The 18,876-nt window shown below is 33.8% G+C and overlaps 1 long non-coding RNA gene and 1 pseudogene across 1 annotated transcript; one reads left to right on the top strand and one right to left on the bottom strand.

Annotated features, from left to right (window-relative positions):
• Window positions 1–5,597: 5,597 nt before the first annotated feature.
• LOC123883659 lies at window positions 5,598–6,305 on the bottom strand. Its single transcript, XR_006800362.1, has 2 exons — window positions 6,246–6,305; window positions 5,598–5,762 (listed from the first exon to the last, which is right to left on the bottom strand). It is a non-coding gene; the product is annotated as an uncharacterized LOC123883659 (long non-coding RNA).
• Window positions 6,306–8,878: 2,573 nt separating this feature from the next.
• Window positions 8,879–14,694, top strand: LOC123886159 (annotated as a pseudogene).
• The last annotated feature ends 4,182 nt before the right edge of the window (window positions 14,695–18,876 follow it).

Consider the following 18,876-nt stretch of genomic DNA (forward strand, 5'->3'; position numbering starts at 1 on the left):
AGATAAGTCGGACTTAATGGAATAGTTGTATGACTTATCTTATCTTCCAAGCCATTCAAACACTTTTGGAAAGTCTTGATATATCCTTAATGAAGATTGAAAATGAATTAGATCACCCTTTATGGCTCTCAAGGAGCGTCCTTGCATTTGTGAAGCAAGAGGAGCGTGCTATTACATTATATATATGAAGACCAAGTTCAAGACTAAGTATCTCATTGAAAAGTATTAGAAACACATATTGAGTCTTTGTTGAGTCTTTGTTTGTATTTTGTTAATTGTGATTCTTGCTTGTGGATTCTATAACACGAGTTAAGAACTGAGTTTATTATTGTAAGGTTACTCCCAAGCTTTGAAGTACGGAGTTTACCGTGTGTGATTCACTTGAAGCTTTTAAGCAAGAGTGAAATATTGTCTAGGTAAGTTGTTGCCACATCATTCCCAACATTGTATAAACAACACAGGTTGTGTTGTGTGAGTGAAAGTGAGATGGGATCTCATGTCTAGGAGTTCCTAGGCAGAAGTTGCATGAGTAGTGTCGAGGTTATAAGACATAAGTCAGGGGTTTGCTGGAGGTCTTAGTGTAAGGCGTAAATCCTAGGGTTTGCTGGAGGTCTTAGTAACTAGAACTATTAGTGGATTTCCTTCCTAGATTGGTATCCCCCAGAGTAGGCAGTTCGCTGAACTGGGTTAACAATTACTTGTGCATTTTATTTTCTGTCAGTATTTTACATGTTACGTAAGATGTGCCAACAATAGAAACAACATTATTCATAAAGTAGTTGTTGGGACATCTTGGGTAACATCATTCTAGTGATACCAGAATTTCAAATTGCATGAAGCGTCTTAGTATACCTGTGTCTGAAATGTCTGGTCGTATGGAAATAGAAACTCCTGCTAATGGTTCTGTAACTATCTGTCTTGTATGTCGTGACTGTCCCGTAACCGTGTTTGGTAGACACTTTGGTATGGACCTAGTGTGTATCCAACTTAGTGGAATAGATGTGATCTTTGGTATGAACTGGTTAATATTTAATCTTTGGTATTTAATAGACGTGATCAATTGTTGTGAGAAGACCGTTGTGTTTCCAAAACCGGAGGAGAGTTTGCATTTGATGAGTAAGAAGGAAGTAGTTGAATCGTTGAAGGAACCTGTAGAGGTGTATGCGTTGTTTGCATCCTTGAAACTTGAAGGTGAAGTTAAGATGGAAGAGTTACCGGTTGTTTGTGAATTTCCCGATGTATTTCCGGAAGACGTGACAGATGTACCTCCGAAAAGAGAAGTAGAGTTTACGATTGATTTGGTACCTGGTACTAGCCCGATATCTATGGCACCGTATCGAATGTCAGCGTCAGAGTTGTATGAGTTGAAGAAGCAACTAGAGGAACTACTTGAGAAGAAGTTTATTCGACCTAGTGTATCGCCGTGGGGTGCACCTGTGTTGTTGGTTAAGAAGAAAGAAGGGAGTATGAGGTTGTGTATTGACTACCGTCAGTTGAACAAAGTGACGATCAAGAACAAGTATCCACTTCCGAGGATAGATGATTTGATGGATCAATTAGTTGGAGCTTGCGTGTTTAGTAAGATCGATTTGAGATCCGGATACCATCAGATTAGAGTGAAAACGGAAGATATACCGAAGACTGCTTTTAGGACGAGGTATGGTCATTATGAGTATTCAGTGATGCCTTTCGGTGTGACCAATGCACCTGGTGTTTTTATGGAGTACATGAATAGGATTTTTCATTCATTCTTGGACAAGTTTGTTGTGGTGTTCATTGATGATATTTTAGTTTACTCGAAATCCGAAGAAGAACATAAAGAGCATTTGCGGATTGTTTTGCAAGTTTTGAAAGAGAAGAAGTTGTATGCCAAGTTGTCGAAGTGTGACTTTTGGCTGAAGGAAGTAAGTTTTCTAGGTCATGTGATTTCAAGTGGAGGAATAGCGGTTGACCTAGCGAAAGTTGATGCCGTATTGCAATGGGGAACGCCAGAGTCCGTTTCTGAGATAAGAAGTTTTCTTGGATTAGCCGGTTATTATAGAAGGTTCATTGAAGGATTTTCGAAGTTGGCCTTGCCTTTGACGCAGTTGACTAGGAAGGATCAAGCGTTTGTTTGGGATGTGAAGTGTGAAGAAAGTTTTCAAGAGCTTAAGAAGAGGTTGACTACTACACCTGTGTTGATTTTACCGGATGCTAAGGAATCTTTCGTCGTGTATTGTGATGCTTCGAAGATGGGACTAGGAGATGTGCTTATGCAAAAAGGTCAAGTGGTAGCGTATGCGTCGAGACAGTTGAAGGTTCATGAGGAACTATCCGACACACGATCTTGAATTAGCCGCAGTTGTGTTTTCATTAAAGGTGTGGAGGCATTACTTGTATGGATCGAAGTTTGAAGTCTTTAGTGATCACAAGAGTTTGAAGTATTTATTCGATCAGAAGGAGTTGAATATGAGACAAAGAAGATGACTCGAATTTTTGAAGGACTATGACTTTGATTTGAGTTATCACCCCGGAAAAGCTAATGTGGTGGCCGATGCGTTGAGTAGGAAATCGTTGCACATGTCATCACTTATGGTGAAAGAGTTGGAGTTGATTGAAGAGTTCCGAGACTTGAGTCTAGTGTGTGAAGTGACTCCTAAGAGTGTGAAATTGGGAATGTTGAAGTTGACGAATCCTTTTCTAGAGAATATCAAAGAATGTCAAAAGACGGATAAGAAGTTGATGGAGAAGTTGGCACTAGTCGTTGAGGAAGGAAAAGAAGCTAATTTCAAAGTTGACGAGAATGGAGTTATAAGGTTTCATGGAAGAGTGTGTGTGCCCGATGTGCCCGAGATGAAGAAAATGATTATGGAAGAAGGTCATAGAAGTGGAATGAGTATTCACCCGGGAGTAACCAAGATGTATCAAGATTTGAAAAAGTTGTTTTGGTGGCCAGAAATGAAGAGGCAAATTTCTGAGTTTGTTTATGCTTGTATAGTTTGTCAGAAGTCAAAGATTGAGCATCAGAAACCGTCTGGTTTGTTGCAACCTTTGTTTATACCGGAATGGAAGTGGGATAGTATTGCGATGGATTTTGTGGGAGGTTTACCCAAGACTACGAAAGGTAGCGAAGTGATTTGGGTGGTAGTAGATCGTTTGACGAAGTGTGCGCATTTTATTGCTATTAAGAAAGGTACCTTGGTGCCTAAGTTGGCCGAGATTTATGTGGAGCAAATTGTGAAGTTGCACGGTATTCCGTCGAGTATTGTTTCAGATCGAGATCCGAGGTTTACTTCGAGATTTTGGGAAAGTTTACAAGAGGCTTTGGGGACTAAGTTGAGGTTGAGTTCGATTTATCATCCTCAGACAGATGGTCAGTCGGAAAGGACGATACAATCTTTGGAAGATTTATTGAGAGCTTGTGTTTTGGAGCAAGGAGTAAGTTGGGATTTGTGTTTACCGTTGATCGAATTCACGTACAACAATAGTTTTCATTCGAGTATTGGAATGACACCTTTTGAGGCTTTGTATGGGAGGAGGTGTAGAACACCGCTTTGTTGGTTTGAATCCGGAGAAAGTGTGATTCTTGGTCCGGATATTGTGCAAGAGACTACGGAAAAGATTAGAATGATTCGAGAGAAGATGAAAGCGTCTCAGAGTCGTCAAAAGAGTTATCATGACAAGAGGAGGAAGGACATTGAATTTCAAGAAGGTGATCATGTTTTCTTAAGAGTTACATCGACTACCGGAATTGGACGTGCTTTGAAATCAAGGAAGTTGACGTCGAAGTTTATTGGTCCTTATCAGATTCTGAAAAGAGTGGGGAAGGTGGCGTATAGGATTGCTTTACCGCCATCATTGGCGAATTTGCACAATGTGTTTCACGTCTCACAATTGAGGAAGTATGTAAGAGACCCGTCACATGTGATTGAATCAGATGATGTTCAAGTGAGGGATGACTTAACGGTCGAGACTGTGCCTTTGAGGATCGAAGGAAGAGAAGTGAAGAGGTTGAGAAACAAAGATATGCCTCGGTGAAGGTGGTATGGGGAGGACCCGCTGGTGAGAATGCGACATGGGAATTGGAGAGCAAGATGGTGAGTTCATATCCAGAGTTATTTCCAGGTAATTTTCGAGGGCGAAAATTCTTTAAGGAGGGTAGAGTTGTAACGACCCAAATTTCAAATTATTAGTTTTCGTGTGTTAAAATATTTTATTAGCGTGGCATTTTAATTAAGTTAATAACTTGAGTTATTTATCGAGTACTTTAGTTATTAAGCGAGTAGTGAGAGTTAACGTGTCATTGGGCCAAGCCAATTGGGCTTGAGGCCCAATGTGCCTTGTGTGAGAGTGTGGGGCGCCATATGGCCAAGAGGGAGAGAGAAATTCATTATTCTCTTTTGTTCTTGAAGATAGAGAGAAGGAAGAGAGCTTGAGAGCTAGGGCAAGAGGAAAGCTAGAGATTCGAGATCTTTCGTCGTGTTTTCTTCGAATCCAGGTATGAGAGTAGGTTCCATAATCGTGGGTGACTCGAGGAAGGGGAGAATGTCGATTTCTCCTCACCCGAACATCCTCCACCCCATTTTCGTTTTAGCTTGGAATGGATTTTCTTGATGGAAATCGTTCCTAAGGTTCTTAACATGCTTAACGTGCTTTTAACATGATGAATGAACGAATTTAATGGTTAAAAACGAGTTTTATGAAAGATTAAACTCAAGAACTTTGTGTTCTTGAGAGTTTTGATGAAAAAGTGTTCAATCCTTACTTTTTCGATGTTTATGATGTAGATCTAAGAAATGGATTGTCCTTTTGTGTTTATCCATGTTTGTTATACTTGAATACAAACTCTTTTGGGATTTATAACATGAAAAATGAGATTTTTGGGTGATTTGGTGTGGAAAACGCAGGTTTTGAGTTTTCCTGTCAGGAGGCACTCGCTAGGCCTTCGCTCAGCGAACGTGTGGCGAACAGCTCGCCACAGCTCGCTGCAGCTCGCCACGAGCAGGTGATCCACTGGTATTCTTACATGATTGTTGATGCTTATAATGCTCATTGCTAATCGTTAAATGATTTTTAATCGTGTATGAAGTATAAATGAAGAATATTAAGGTTTTGTTAAATCTTAATGATGAAGTATGTTGGATAGTGTTCCACATAGTAAATGAAGAGCTTTATGCTAAATAATTGTGAGTGAATTCATGAAAAACATATACATGCATTCATGAATTAAATAGGATATTGGATATTCCAATAAAGAAGTATATCGGATTATTAGAGGTGAGATACTCTAATAAAGAAGATGGTACCACATGCATTAGATATGTCTAGGGTGACATTGCATGAAGTTGAAGCATTAGAATGCATTAGGTTATGTGTACATTTATGTGATAAGTGATAAGTGACACATGTTTGGCTAATTGTGATAATTGATAATTGATCGTTTGAGTATTCGATTATGTGTTTAAGAACTTATAATTGGATGATAGATGTAACGCCCCGGATTTTAATCCAAGACATTACGTCTAATTATATTATTTCCAGAAAATAAACTTTTCTTTTAAACATATTTATAATTTATCACAAAACAAAGCAGTAATATTTTATTAAAAATTTCGAGATATCAAAATTATTGAATTAAAACTAAAGAATATTTATTGGATCCAAAAATATTACAAGCCATCGACGTCAAATATTTAGATTACATTTAAACAAAAACCCTCTTTTGTTTCCCCGCGCACGCAACGATTCATCACACCAACAATACTCATCTTCAAGCTTTGTACCTGTAGTGGTAAGGGTCAGTATTCTATTCCCATCGCCCATATCAAGAAAACCAAACACAACTTAGCCGTATAAAATAGAGCATAAATCAAAGCACACATAAACACCATTGAAAATAATAACACAATGCATGCTCATATTCTAAATGATCCGGATATAGTCACCCATACCAATGGGGAAAGTCACGTACCCCCTTACGCACAAGGCTGGAGCACCACAAAAAAAAAATAATCACGTACCCCCTTACGCACAAGGCCGGAGCACCACAAAAATAAGATAATCACGTACCCCCTTACGCAAAAAGGCTGGAGCACCACATACAAAAATGAATGTTCATGCCATGTCTACTCACACCATCACTAAAATTTCAAAAATCATGTATTCACAAATATTTTTAAAAAAACACACACATGGCTATCATCATACAATATTTCAATACAACCAAATTCATGCATAGTAACTTGTATGGAGGAAACTGCCCTTACCTTAGGTACTTTACTTACAAAGGAACACCTTGCCACGAATTCTAATGGTCTACTATGGACATTACAAGGAAGGACAATTGCTCATGACTTCCACGATATCGAGAAGAAGGTGTCTTTTCAAAAGCTTAGAAAAGTTTGTATGCAAAGAGGATGTGTTCAATTGGAGTATGGAGTATGATCAAGTGTTAGTGAGAGAGAGATGGCGTGAGTTTTTGGGAGAGGGAGAGAGGACCAACCTCTTTATATTGATCATAAAAGCCTCATTCAACAGAATGAATTTAAACTATCTTTATTGACATGTTTGACTAAAATGAATTTAAACAAGAAATTAGTCATCGTGAGTCACATATGGTGAGGAATTATCAATACCTTTAATTATTTGCAAACAACTCATTAAACTCTAGACAAAGTCATCAAATACATTTTATTGGTCAATCAAAGAAAATGTCGTGTCAAGGATAGAAGGTTGGAGTATTGGTTTCTATGTATAGCTTGATGAATAATAAATAGTAAATGATTTTTTTTTGACAAAATAAATAGTAAATGATATATATATATATATATAAACTTCCTCAATTAAAATTTAAGTCATGAACATCTGTCATAAGACATGTCACGCCACCTACTAGAAATATAGGGCCCGTTTGGTGCACATGATAAGAGACAGGATAGGATAATTGTATCATATCCTATCGCAATCCAGTGTTTGGTGATACAACATGATATGATAAGTTAATCCTGAAGCTTATCCTATCCTGTCTCTCTAGTTATAATTCTTATCCTGAATTTGAGTTGGGTTACCAGCAGGATATGATAAGAAGAAAAAAAAAATACTGATTTATTTTATAAAATATATTTTAAAATACATAAAATAAAATTAATAAAATATAAATAATAAAATAATTTATTTTTAAATATATATGTGATTTTCTTACAGGGGTAATTTTGTAATTTATATATTCTAAAAAATCAAAATTTTACTAAAATTACAATATTTTAAAGTAAAATGATTATTAAAAAATTGACAAATAGGGATATTAATTTAAATTTTATAAAAAATTAAATATAATTCTTTTGCAATAGTAATTTTATTATTTACGTATGAGATATATCATATATTTATTTGGCTTATCTAACATGTATATATTATTGAGTTATTTATTTGATCATGATTCATATAAAAAATTAAACTTGATTATTTTCTCATGATTTTTATTTTAAATTATATAAAGTTATTTGATTATTTATTTATATTTTTTATTTATAACATTCAAAGTATTACAAAATAATTTTAAAAAAATAACAATTGTTTTACAAGAGTAATTTTGTCAATTAAATATGTTATATATCTTATCATATTATTATGAACAAATATATATTAAAAACAAAATATAATAGTTATCATATTTGTTATCCTGTGTGCACCAAACATAGGATATGGTAACTGAGTATAACTGTTATCCTGTTGTTATCCTATCCTATTCTTATCCTGTTTTATATCTTATCTTGTCACTATGCTATCCTGCGCACCAAACGGGCCCATAGTATATACATAGGTTATACAAATATTTATTAACATTACTAATTTATTAAAATAAATAGGATGGAAAAAAATCATAATTAATAAATTTATAATAAAAATAAATATAAATTTTTGGGATATTACATTATTACCTCCTTCAAAATAGTTTCGTCCTCGAAACTAAAAGTTTAAGATAAGTTGTGAAATAAATCAAGAAAATAACTTAGAAGATAAGTATAAAATATCGGGTTGTTACAATAGATGTGGATATATATATATGTATAATTGTGATGTATGCATATGTTATGAAGGAGTGTTAAGTACCGTTTTACTTACACTTATATTTGATTATGTGATCTAACTCTCATGCTTTGTGTTATGTGCTGGACCGTTGGGGGTTCAGATTCTCAGGTTGAGGATCCCGCTCAGAGTTAGATGAGTTGCTCGTGCTTGTGATAGTGCGCTTTTTGGTGAGGAGATTAGCTTAGACTACTCCTTTAGATATATTTTGTATATCTTTTTTATGGGTTGTATAGAATTGCTCTGATTAGGTGTTTACCGTGTCGGGTTATTCGCTTGAATTGTACTTAAGCTCGTGATGGCATATTTGACCTTGCTAATCCTTACTTTTGTTGTAAACATAATATCCTTGTTGTTGATATGGCCTAGAGCCTAGGGATATTGTGTGAACAATATGGTTATTGTATGATATGCATTATGATCTATATTTGCTTTTAATCTCCGCTGTGCTAGCATGATTTTAATTATGCCGTGATTTTGTATTATAACTGTGACGCTTAAATTTCTTAAGTGTTTTATTTATTTATATTCAATAAATTCGCGTTAAGGGGTTTGGGTGTTACAAATATTGCTTTTCCCTCCATAACTAAAAAGTCAAATTAAACTTATTTTTTCAAATTAACACAATTATATCATTATCTAACTATTAACTTTCATATGCTTTTCCTAAATATCTAACCTTCAACCCAAAGCTTCAACAGGTAATCATCTACATTTATTCTCACTATCATTCAATTATCATCATCAACTATCCAATATATAATTTCACTTTTTCCTTTTCAACTTCCTGTGCATTATCATCTCCCTCAGCATGGACGAAAACAACAAGGAAAATCAACAACATTCTTCAAAAGCAAGGGAACGAAGAAAGACTTTAATGATAAACAAGAAACATTGTGTTCAATTCAAGAAAACTGATTCATCTTCATCGAATTCATCATTGCAAAACAAAAGACAGGTTTTACAATCTATATCAAATGATTTTGTATCAATTACTAACAACTCAAACTTGAACATTCACAATTCTGAAAAGGCTTTTTCACATGGTTCACAAAAATCCATTTTGAAAAATCAAAATATACCATTGAAAATTTCAACACAAACCAACAAATTCAAAACTCTTCCATCTGTCACTACATCACAATCATCAATTTCTAATCACCTCATTCCTGGATTTGGTTCACAATCATACACTTCTCCAACACCGAATGAAAGTCACAAAGTTCCCAATGCATCATATAAAACTCATTTCATTCCTGGATTTGGTTCACAATCATACACTTCTCCATCAAACAATGAATGTAACAAATTTCCCAATGCATCACATACACCTCATCTCATTCCTAGATTTGGTTCACAATCATTCGTTTCTCCAATAGAGACACCCATAATTCAATCAATGCCACATTTAACAGATTCTAAACAATCAAATTCCCACAAACGCAACCAGAATTTTCAGATAAATCAACCTTTTGCTTTGACCAAAAACACGCAATCCAACTTATCTGCACAATTTACACAACCACATACATTCAACAACCCAACAATTGAACCCGCGAAAAGATACAATACACGTGGAGTTAACCTCTACAACAAGTTTTCTGCAACACTTCATCCTGATCAAGCCAGCTCATCAACTGCACCAACTTCTGCCCATAGAAAATCTCAATACTCCCACATTTTTTATAACCATGTAATTGAAGATTCTTCTTCAGATTCTGACACAGACAATAACAATTCAAGTGGTTCCGAACCTCATTCTGATCAGGAGATAACTGATGATGAAAATTCATCGATAGAAGATAACAACGATGATGAAGGTACATTTTTTTTTCATCGCATTTTCAATCATATTAACATTGATCCAATTAATTAATGAGTTCTCCAATGTTGGTTAAGTCAATCCGATGGTCCACTAACTATTGTTAGCTTGCTATAGATGCAGGCTACTTCGATTTAGGGGACCCTGTTTAGCAGTGTGAACATTGTGGTGCATCAATGTGGTATCAAGAAAGAAAATGTAGAACAAGACATACTTCAAGACCTCAGTTCCAACTATGTTGTCATGGAGGCAATGCTGAATTGCCTCTACTGCAACAACCACCACCACTGCTTCAACATCTTTTATTTAACAAAGGAAATTCAGATAGCCGGAACTATCAAGCACATACCAGGATATACAATTCTATGTTTGCATTTACATCACCTGGTATGCAATTGAATGACCATGATACTCCTGGAAAAGGGCCACCAACTTTACGAATTCAAGGCCAAGTTTGTCATAGAATTGGAAGTCTGCTCCCACCAGAAGGACAACCTCCTAAGTTTGCCCAACTCTACATTTATGATACTGAAAACGAAGTCAAAAACAAAATGCAGCATTTCAAGTATACCATTTGTTAATTTTAAAAAACACATTTTCTTCAATTTTTTGCGCAAATTTTAACGATTGCTACTTTTTTCAGAAGCAACAAAGAATTGGATGAAACCATTGTACACAAGTTGAAGTGTATGCTTGACGAGCACAATGTTCATGCCAAAATCTTCCGAATGGCGCGCGACCACTTGCAAAATAATCAAGTTGAAGATCTTAAGTTGAAATTGATTGCCGAGAGAAAAATTGATGGCAGAATTTATAATCAACCAACTGTTTCTGAAATCGCTGCATTCATTGTAGGAGATGTAAATACAGGATCACAAAGAGACATCATCATGCATAAAAAAAATGGTCTTTTGAAAAGAATTAATGAATTCCATCCAAGTTATCTTGCTTATCAATATCCACTCATTTTTCCATATGGTGAAGATGGTTTCAGAGCTGGTATTCAACATAGATTTAGACATGAGACAGAAGTTACTAAGAGAAATAGACTTACAATTAAAGATTGGCTTTCATTCCGAATGCAAACTAGGAAGAATGAAGCTAAAACTTTAATATGTTCGAGAAGACTTTATCAACAATTTCTGGTTGATGGTTATGCAATGATGGAAAGTGAAAGGCTTAATTGGTTGAGGAAAAATCAACCAAAACTGAGTATGTAAGTATCATAACTTACAAAACAATAGTGAAACTGACAATCCAAGCACAAGTCAGAAAAGAGGCACAAGAGTTGTTCTCCCGTCTACATTTGTTGGGAGTAAAAGATACATGGATCAGTTATATTTTGATGGAATGGCCATTTCATCTGCAGTTGGATTTCCAGATCTGTTCATCACTTTCACCTGTAATCCAACTTGGCCTGAAATACTAGAGAATTGGCAAAAAATAATCTTCAACCTCAAGATCGTCCTGACATTATTTCTAAGGTTTTCAAGATGAAATTTGACCTATTAATGAAGGATTTGACAAAAAAACATGCGCTCGGCAAGGTTTTAGCATGTAAGTTTTGATCTTCCACTCTTATTTTTACATATTAACTATGTCATTCGTCTCATATTCATTAATGCAATATTTCAGAAGCTGAAGTTCAACTTATATATGCTACCTGTTTTTAGTTCATCATGGTTTTTATTTTTTTTATATTGAATTCCAAAAAAGAGGACTACCGCATGCCCATATGATCATATTTTTACATCCTTCAAGCAAATATCCTACACCGAAGGATATTGATAATATCATTTCTGTTGAGATTCCAAATCCTGAAACTGACAGAGAGCTGTACAACCTGGTGAAAAAGCATATGATTCATGGCCCATGTGGTAAAGACAAAAAGGAGTCACCATGCATGAAAAATAAGAGGTATTCTAAGTTTTTTCCAAAAAATTTTAATGAGGAAACTATAGTTGATAAAGATGGTTTTCCAGTCTACAGAAGGAGGTTAAATTCATACACAGTGGTCAAAAATGGGATTACTATGGACAATAGAAATGTTGTTCCGTATAACAGAAGATTGTTACTTAAATACCAAGCTCATATGAACATGGAATGGTGTAATCAAAGTACTTCAATCAAATATTTGTTCAAGTACATACACAAAGGTTATGACTGCATCAGTGCTTCTGTTGTAACATCTGATCGGCAACCAATAGATGAAATCAAACAATATCTTGATTGCAGGTATATTTCACCAAGTGAAGCATGTTGGAGAATTTATTCCTACAAAATTCATGGCAGAAAACCATCAGTCGAAAGAATGTTTTTTCATTTGGTTGGAGAGAATGCTATCTACTTCACTGATCACGATAGGATGGAAAACATTCTTGAGAAACCAAGTGTCACCGAATCAATGTTCACATCATGGTTACAAGCAAATCAAGATTATCCATCTGCAAGAAAACTGACTTATGGTCAATTTGTTACAAAGTTTACTTACAGTAAGAAAAAAAAAAGCTTGGACACCAAGGAAAAAAGGTTTCAAAATTGGCCGTTTAATTTGGGTTCCACCAACAACCGGAGAACTATTCTTTTTGAGAATGATGTTAACCGTTGTCCTAGGACCAACTTCATATGAAGAAATACGCAAGGTTAGAAATACTCGATATTTCACATTTAGGGATGCATGCTTTGCTATGGGATTCCTTGGTGATGATAAAGAATACATAGGTGCAATAAGGGAAGCACGTGGATGGGGACCAGGTTACTTCTTAAGGAAATTGTTTGTCATTCTACTACTGTGTGGTACTATGGACAGACCATATCATGTTTTCAAAAGCACGTTACAATGGTTATCAGATGGCATTTTATATCAACAAAGACTCATTGCTAATAACAAAGGTATTTATCAAATTTATAGTATCAGTTCATTTGTAAGTTTTTTTTTCATTATTTCATCTGATTGATACTAATTAAGTTTGTTTCCTTAACCTTTGCACAGATTTGGAACTAACTGATCAACAAATAGAGAATTTGACATTGTTAGAGATAGAAGAGTTTTTGCAAGCTAATAGAAGAACTTTAAAGGAATTTACTTCAATGCCATATCCCCAAGGTTATGTGCTTGAACAATTAGGCAATAGACTTATTTATGATGAAAGGAATTATGATATACCAAGTCAGAAGCAAGAATTTAATCAATTGTTTTCTACATTGACAGGTTTGTAACAATTACTTTTTATTGACCTTGAAATATTGATGTACCATACCTAATCAATATATTTACCTTACAGATGAGCAGAGAAAAATCTATCATCAGATCATGGAAGCTGTTACAAAACAGCAGGGAGGAGTTTTTTTCCTACATGGTTACGGCGGAACCGGGAAAACCTTTATGTGGAGAACTCTTGCAAGTGCTTTACGATCAAAACAAGAAATTGTATTAACAGTTGCAACAAGTGGAATTGCAGCACTTCTACTTCCTGGAGGAAGAACTGCACACTCGAAGTTCAAGCTCCCTGTACCAACTTTGGATAACTCCATCTGCAAAACTAAACATGATTCTGACCTTGCCAATTTATTCAGAGCAACAAAGTTGATTATTTGGGATGAAGCTCCAATGGCACATAGATATACTTTTGAAGCTTTGGATAGGAGTCTTAAAGACATTATGAGTGATGGAAGTAACTCGGAAAAAAAATTGGTGGAAAAGTTGTTGTATTCGGAGGTGATTTACGACAGATTTTACCGGTCATCCCAAGAGGTACCCGATCTGATATTGTTCATTCCGCACTTAATGCATCTTACATATGGGATAGTTGTAAGGTTTTGACTTTGACACAAAATATGAGACTTACACAAGATTCTACAACTGAAGAAAATAAAGAGATTGAAGCATTCTCAAAATGGTTGCTTTTGGTTGGAGAAGGAAGACTTTCAGAACCTAATGATGGAACAGCTGAAATTGAAATTCCTAAAGAAATTTTGATTACAGATTTTGAGGATCCTATTCAAGGAATTGTGGAAAGCACTTATCCAGATTTTTCAAATAATTACAAAAACTATGAATATTTGTTAAGTAGAGCAATATTAGCATCAACCCTTGAGATTGTCGATTCCATCAATGATTATGTTCTTGGATTAATGCCAGGTATAGTTATTCAAATCTGTCTTCCACATTATATGTTACAAGTCAACATATTGTCCTTTTTAACAAATATGAAATTATTATTATCAGGTGAAGAGACTGAATTTTTCAGTTCAAATTCAGTTGATAGATCAGACATTCATAATGAAGATATGCTTCATATTTATTCACCTGAATTTTTGAATTCTCTCCATACTTCTGGACTTCCAAATCATAGTATTAAGTTGAAGGTTGGAACACCTATTATGTTAATGAGAAACATAGACCAGGCCAAAGGTTTATGTAATGGAACAAGATTGATTGTAACCAAATTAGCAAATCATGTCATCGAAGCAAAAGTCATTGGTGGGAAATATCATGGTAATGTTATTTACATTCCAAGAATACCGATTTCTCCATCCCAGTCTCCATGGCCTTTCAAGTTGACAAGAAGGCAATTCCCTATAATGGTTTCATATGCAATGACTATTAACAAGTCACAGGGACAATCATTGGATTTTGTTGGTCTTTTCTTGCCAAAAGATGTTTTTAGTCATGGACAGATTTATGTTGCAGTTTCAAGAGTCAAAAGCAAAAAAGGAATCAAGATTTTGATTCATGATGACAAAAAATACCAAAAACTTCAACAACTAATGTTGTCTACAAAGAGGTTTTCCATAATATTTGAATAGTAAGCCATGCCTCATATTTAATTTAACTGTAACTTACTTCTACAACCAACTTTTAATTACATCTTTTCTTTTATTTCAGGTTGCAGATTCAAGTTTTTTTTTTTTATCTCAATTTATGCTTGAATACTATATCTCAATGTTTTGAAGTTTCAATATGTTAATTGAGGTTCACTAACTTATTGTTTTTTTGGATTATACTAATGTAATACTGCTGTTTATTTAATGAAATCTTTTTCGTTTAATGTTAAATTGTAATTATTTTCAAATTAGTGTGTAAATGCAATAATTTCTATTAAATTTGATATCGCAAAGTGTGACTTCAAAAATTATCGGCATAACGTTACGACCCGTGCGATAGCACGAGTCTATTACTAGTTAAAAATAAAATTCCACTGTCCAAACTCCAAAGTACTTATGGACAAGTAAATATTTTTTCCTCCTTAAAAAAAAGTAAGAAATTTTTTTTTTCTACCCCAATAATTGTCAATCTACCCCGACATTAATTTTGAATGGACGAATTTACCCTCATATATAAACTAAAACCCTGAAGAAATTTTTTTTTTTTTACCTGAACACTTTGAAAAAAAGTGTGTAGGTATGTAAAAGTTTTCCAAATTTATTTTGTTACCTACACACTTTGAAAAAAGTGTTCAGGTATGTAAAAATTTTCTAATTTTTTTTTGTTACCTGAACACTTTGAAAAAAAGTGTGTAGGTATGTAAAAATTTTCCAAATTTATTTTGTTACCTACACACTTTGAAAAAAAGTGTTCAGGTATGAAAAAATTTTCTAATTTTTTTTTGTTACCTGAACACTTTGGAAAAAGTCTTATTTCTAAGATATTTTTGGACAGTTGGGAGAATTTTTGGGTTTGAAATTCAGCAAGGGTGCGTTTCCCTATGAGGGAAGATGTTTGACGTTGTTGGATTTGGGAAGAAGGATCGATGAAAATCGATGGAAGCTGTTGTTGTTGGGTTCGGTAGAAAGGTTGATGAAGGTTATGTGTGTTGGTGGCTATGTTTGAGAGATAATTGTTATTGTTTTTTTTTAGAGATAATTGTTATTGTTGATGATATTGTTGCTGTTCATGTTGTTGATCATGTTGGATGATGGAAGTGTGATAGATCTACCAGAAAAACTAGCAGCTCCACCGTAGAAATCAGAGGAACCACCACTATCGGGGAATCCCGTTGAAGACATTCTACGGCGAAGAGAAAAACAACAAAATGTTCAAGTAACAAATAAAATTAAAAAAAATTTATATACCTGAACACTTTTTTTCAAAGTGTGTAGATAACAAAATAAATTTGAAAAAATTTTACATACCTACACATTTTTTTTCAAAGTGTTCAGGTAACAAAAAAAAATTAGAAAAATGTTACATACCTGAACATTTTTTTTCAAAGTGTGTAGGTAACAAAATAAATTTGGAAAAATTTTATATACCTACACACTTTTTTTCAAAGTGTTCGGGTAATAAAAAAAATTAGAAAAATTTTACATACCTGAACACTTTTTTTCAAAGTGTGTAGGTAACAAAATAAATTTGGAAAAATTTTACATACCTACACACTTTTTTTCAAAGTGTTCAGGTAAAAAAAAATTCTTCAAGTTTTAGTTTATATATGAGGGTAAATTCGTCCATTCAAAATTAATGTTGGGGTAGATTGACAATTGTTGGGGTAGAAAAAAAAATTTCAAAAAGTAAATATTTTTTCCAGTTTTATTTCATATATGGGCTTTGTGTAAGAAGGGGAGGTTAATGGGCTTTTGGAGCCCATTCCAACTCCATCTCTAACCCATGGAACGAGAGAGAAACTCTTGAGTTTTTAGGTTACTGCTGCGCAAAAACAAAACAGGTCGAGAAGCATAAAATTAGGAGCAGCAAAATCCTTATTGTGGCCATGTTGAGAATGAAGTAGAAGAAATTGGTTTGCAACTAAGAAAATGGAAAAGTAGTCATGGGTAAATAGGAAAACACATCTGTCAAAAAATTAATAATAGTTCAAAATCACTTTTAGTTGACGCAGAAGTTCCAAATTGTAGCTTCGAAGAAACGGGAGTTGGGATCTATTTTCACGGTAAGTTGAATCGCGTTTGCAGTTTGCCAAACACCAAGAGAAAACGCAAAATCGCGTTTGACATATGAAAACGTGCGTTTGAGGCTGAAAAACGCATATTCAAACATATTCTAGTCACTGCTAAACCAAACACACACTAAGTATGTGTTTGGTTCTGCGGTAGGAAGAATTAATTTTGACAGAATTGAGTTTGGCAGAATTGATTTTGGTTAAAAGTGACTTAAACAAAATTGATTTATGTTTGGAAGTAAAAGTGATTTTCAATATTTGATGTTGTTTGTATAAGTTGATTCAAAATTACTTTTAAATGTGTAAATTACCAAAATGATCTTTAACATATATATATATATATATATATATATATATATAGAGAGAGAGAGAGAGAGAGAGAGAGAGAGAGAGGGGGGAGGGTTATATTGACTCCAAGAGTAACTCTTTTGAGTTACTCCACATCCTAACCCTTGATATTGTCTTAATCCAATGATCAATATTAATTCTAGTTAATGATGGTGTGACCTCAATTTCCTTGATTTTTCCTCGCAATATTTTGGTTTCCTTTTTTGTTATTTTTCAAATTGATGGTTTCCTTTTATTACGCATTCTTGTTTTTGTTTTTCTTTTGCTATTGAAAACCAAAATCAATCACAGTTTTAAGTTTATATCAACCAGAAAATATCAAGGAATTTCATTGTCCCTATGCAGATTAAAATCATTAGGAAGAGGATGATAATTGTTACATGTTCGATTGGAAGATGATTTTTTTATCAAAGAATGACATCGATTATTATATATAGAATCATCAACAAATTTTGTAACCAAAAAAAAATATCAACAAATTCAATTATTCAACTAGTTATACATATAGATGTAATATGACTTTGACATTCTTTTTTTTTTTTTGACATTCATTTTACTTTCATGGTTTATCATCAAATTAAAACGGTTACAAAATCATTCTTGTAGAGGATCAGTGTCGAAAGAATTATGTGGATTGCTTTTCTCTTCTTTTTTTACTTCCCTTTTTTATTCTTGCAGAGGATCAGTGTTGAAAGAATTATGTGGATTGCTTTTCTCTTCTTTTTTTACTTCCCTTTTTTTACCAATTAGTATTAATTATGATTTAGGGAAGAGTAAATATTGAGTAATAAAAGGAAATGGTAAATATTGGGAGAATGATTAAGGAACTTGAGGTCACACCATTATTAATTAGAATTATTATTGGCCATTGGATTAAGACAAAATCAAGGGTGAGAATGTAGAGTAACTCAAAAGAGTTACTCTTGGAGTCAATATAACCCTCCTCATATATATATATATATATATATGCATTAGTTATAGTTTTTTTTTTTTTTGGTACAATAAGTTATAGTAGGTGTAACACCCAAACCCATTATTTAAGTAATTATACCTTTATAAAAAAAAAATCTCAAGGTACGCAACGGAAAATCACAATTTATTTATAAAATATTGGTTCAAGGTATTACACTCCTCATAACAAAAATAATATTAATGTATCTAGTAAAACCGTGTTTATACAACTTAAATCCTCTTTATGAAAAGATACATTTTTCCAAATAAATACAATAAGTCCTAAAGACTCTATACACTAAGTACACCATTTTCCCGTGTCACAATTATAGCGGAGCTTCACCAACACTTGAACAACTAAAAACGCATAACTTGTGGGTCTGGTCTCAAACCAGTCAAATACACGAAACGGAGAGTTAGATAACATAAACATCAACATACTAGTGTGGAAAATATACTCACACTTCATCATTATTATCATGCATATTCTAACTCACAAATATGCATTAATATCTTCATTCAATAATAGATTACAAGATAATTGTAATCAAAATATCATTTATAAACAACAAAGCATCACAAGCATACATTCTCAATCTTAGTTCAATTATAAGATTATTAGGCATCAACACATAGAAGTATCTTTTAGAGTTAATAAAACATCTAACACTTCAATCAATTATAGATTACCATATAATTGTAATCAACACATCATTTAACAAGTATAGACAATTCATCAGAAGTTCCAGATATGTGTCACACACCAATTATCACGTAATGTACACATAA

The sequence above is a fragment of the Trifolium pratense genome, linkage group LG5 (assembly GCF_020283565.1).
Source record: "Trifolium pratense cultivar HEN17-A07 linkage group LG5, ARS_RC_1.1, whole genome shotgun sequence".
NCBI classification, from domain to species: domain Eukaryota; kingdom Viridiplantae; phylum Streptophyta; class Magnoliopsida; order Fabales; family Fabaceae; genus Trifolium; species Trifolium pratense.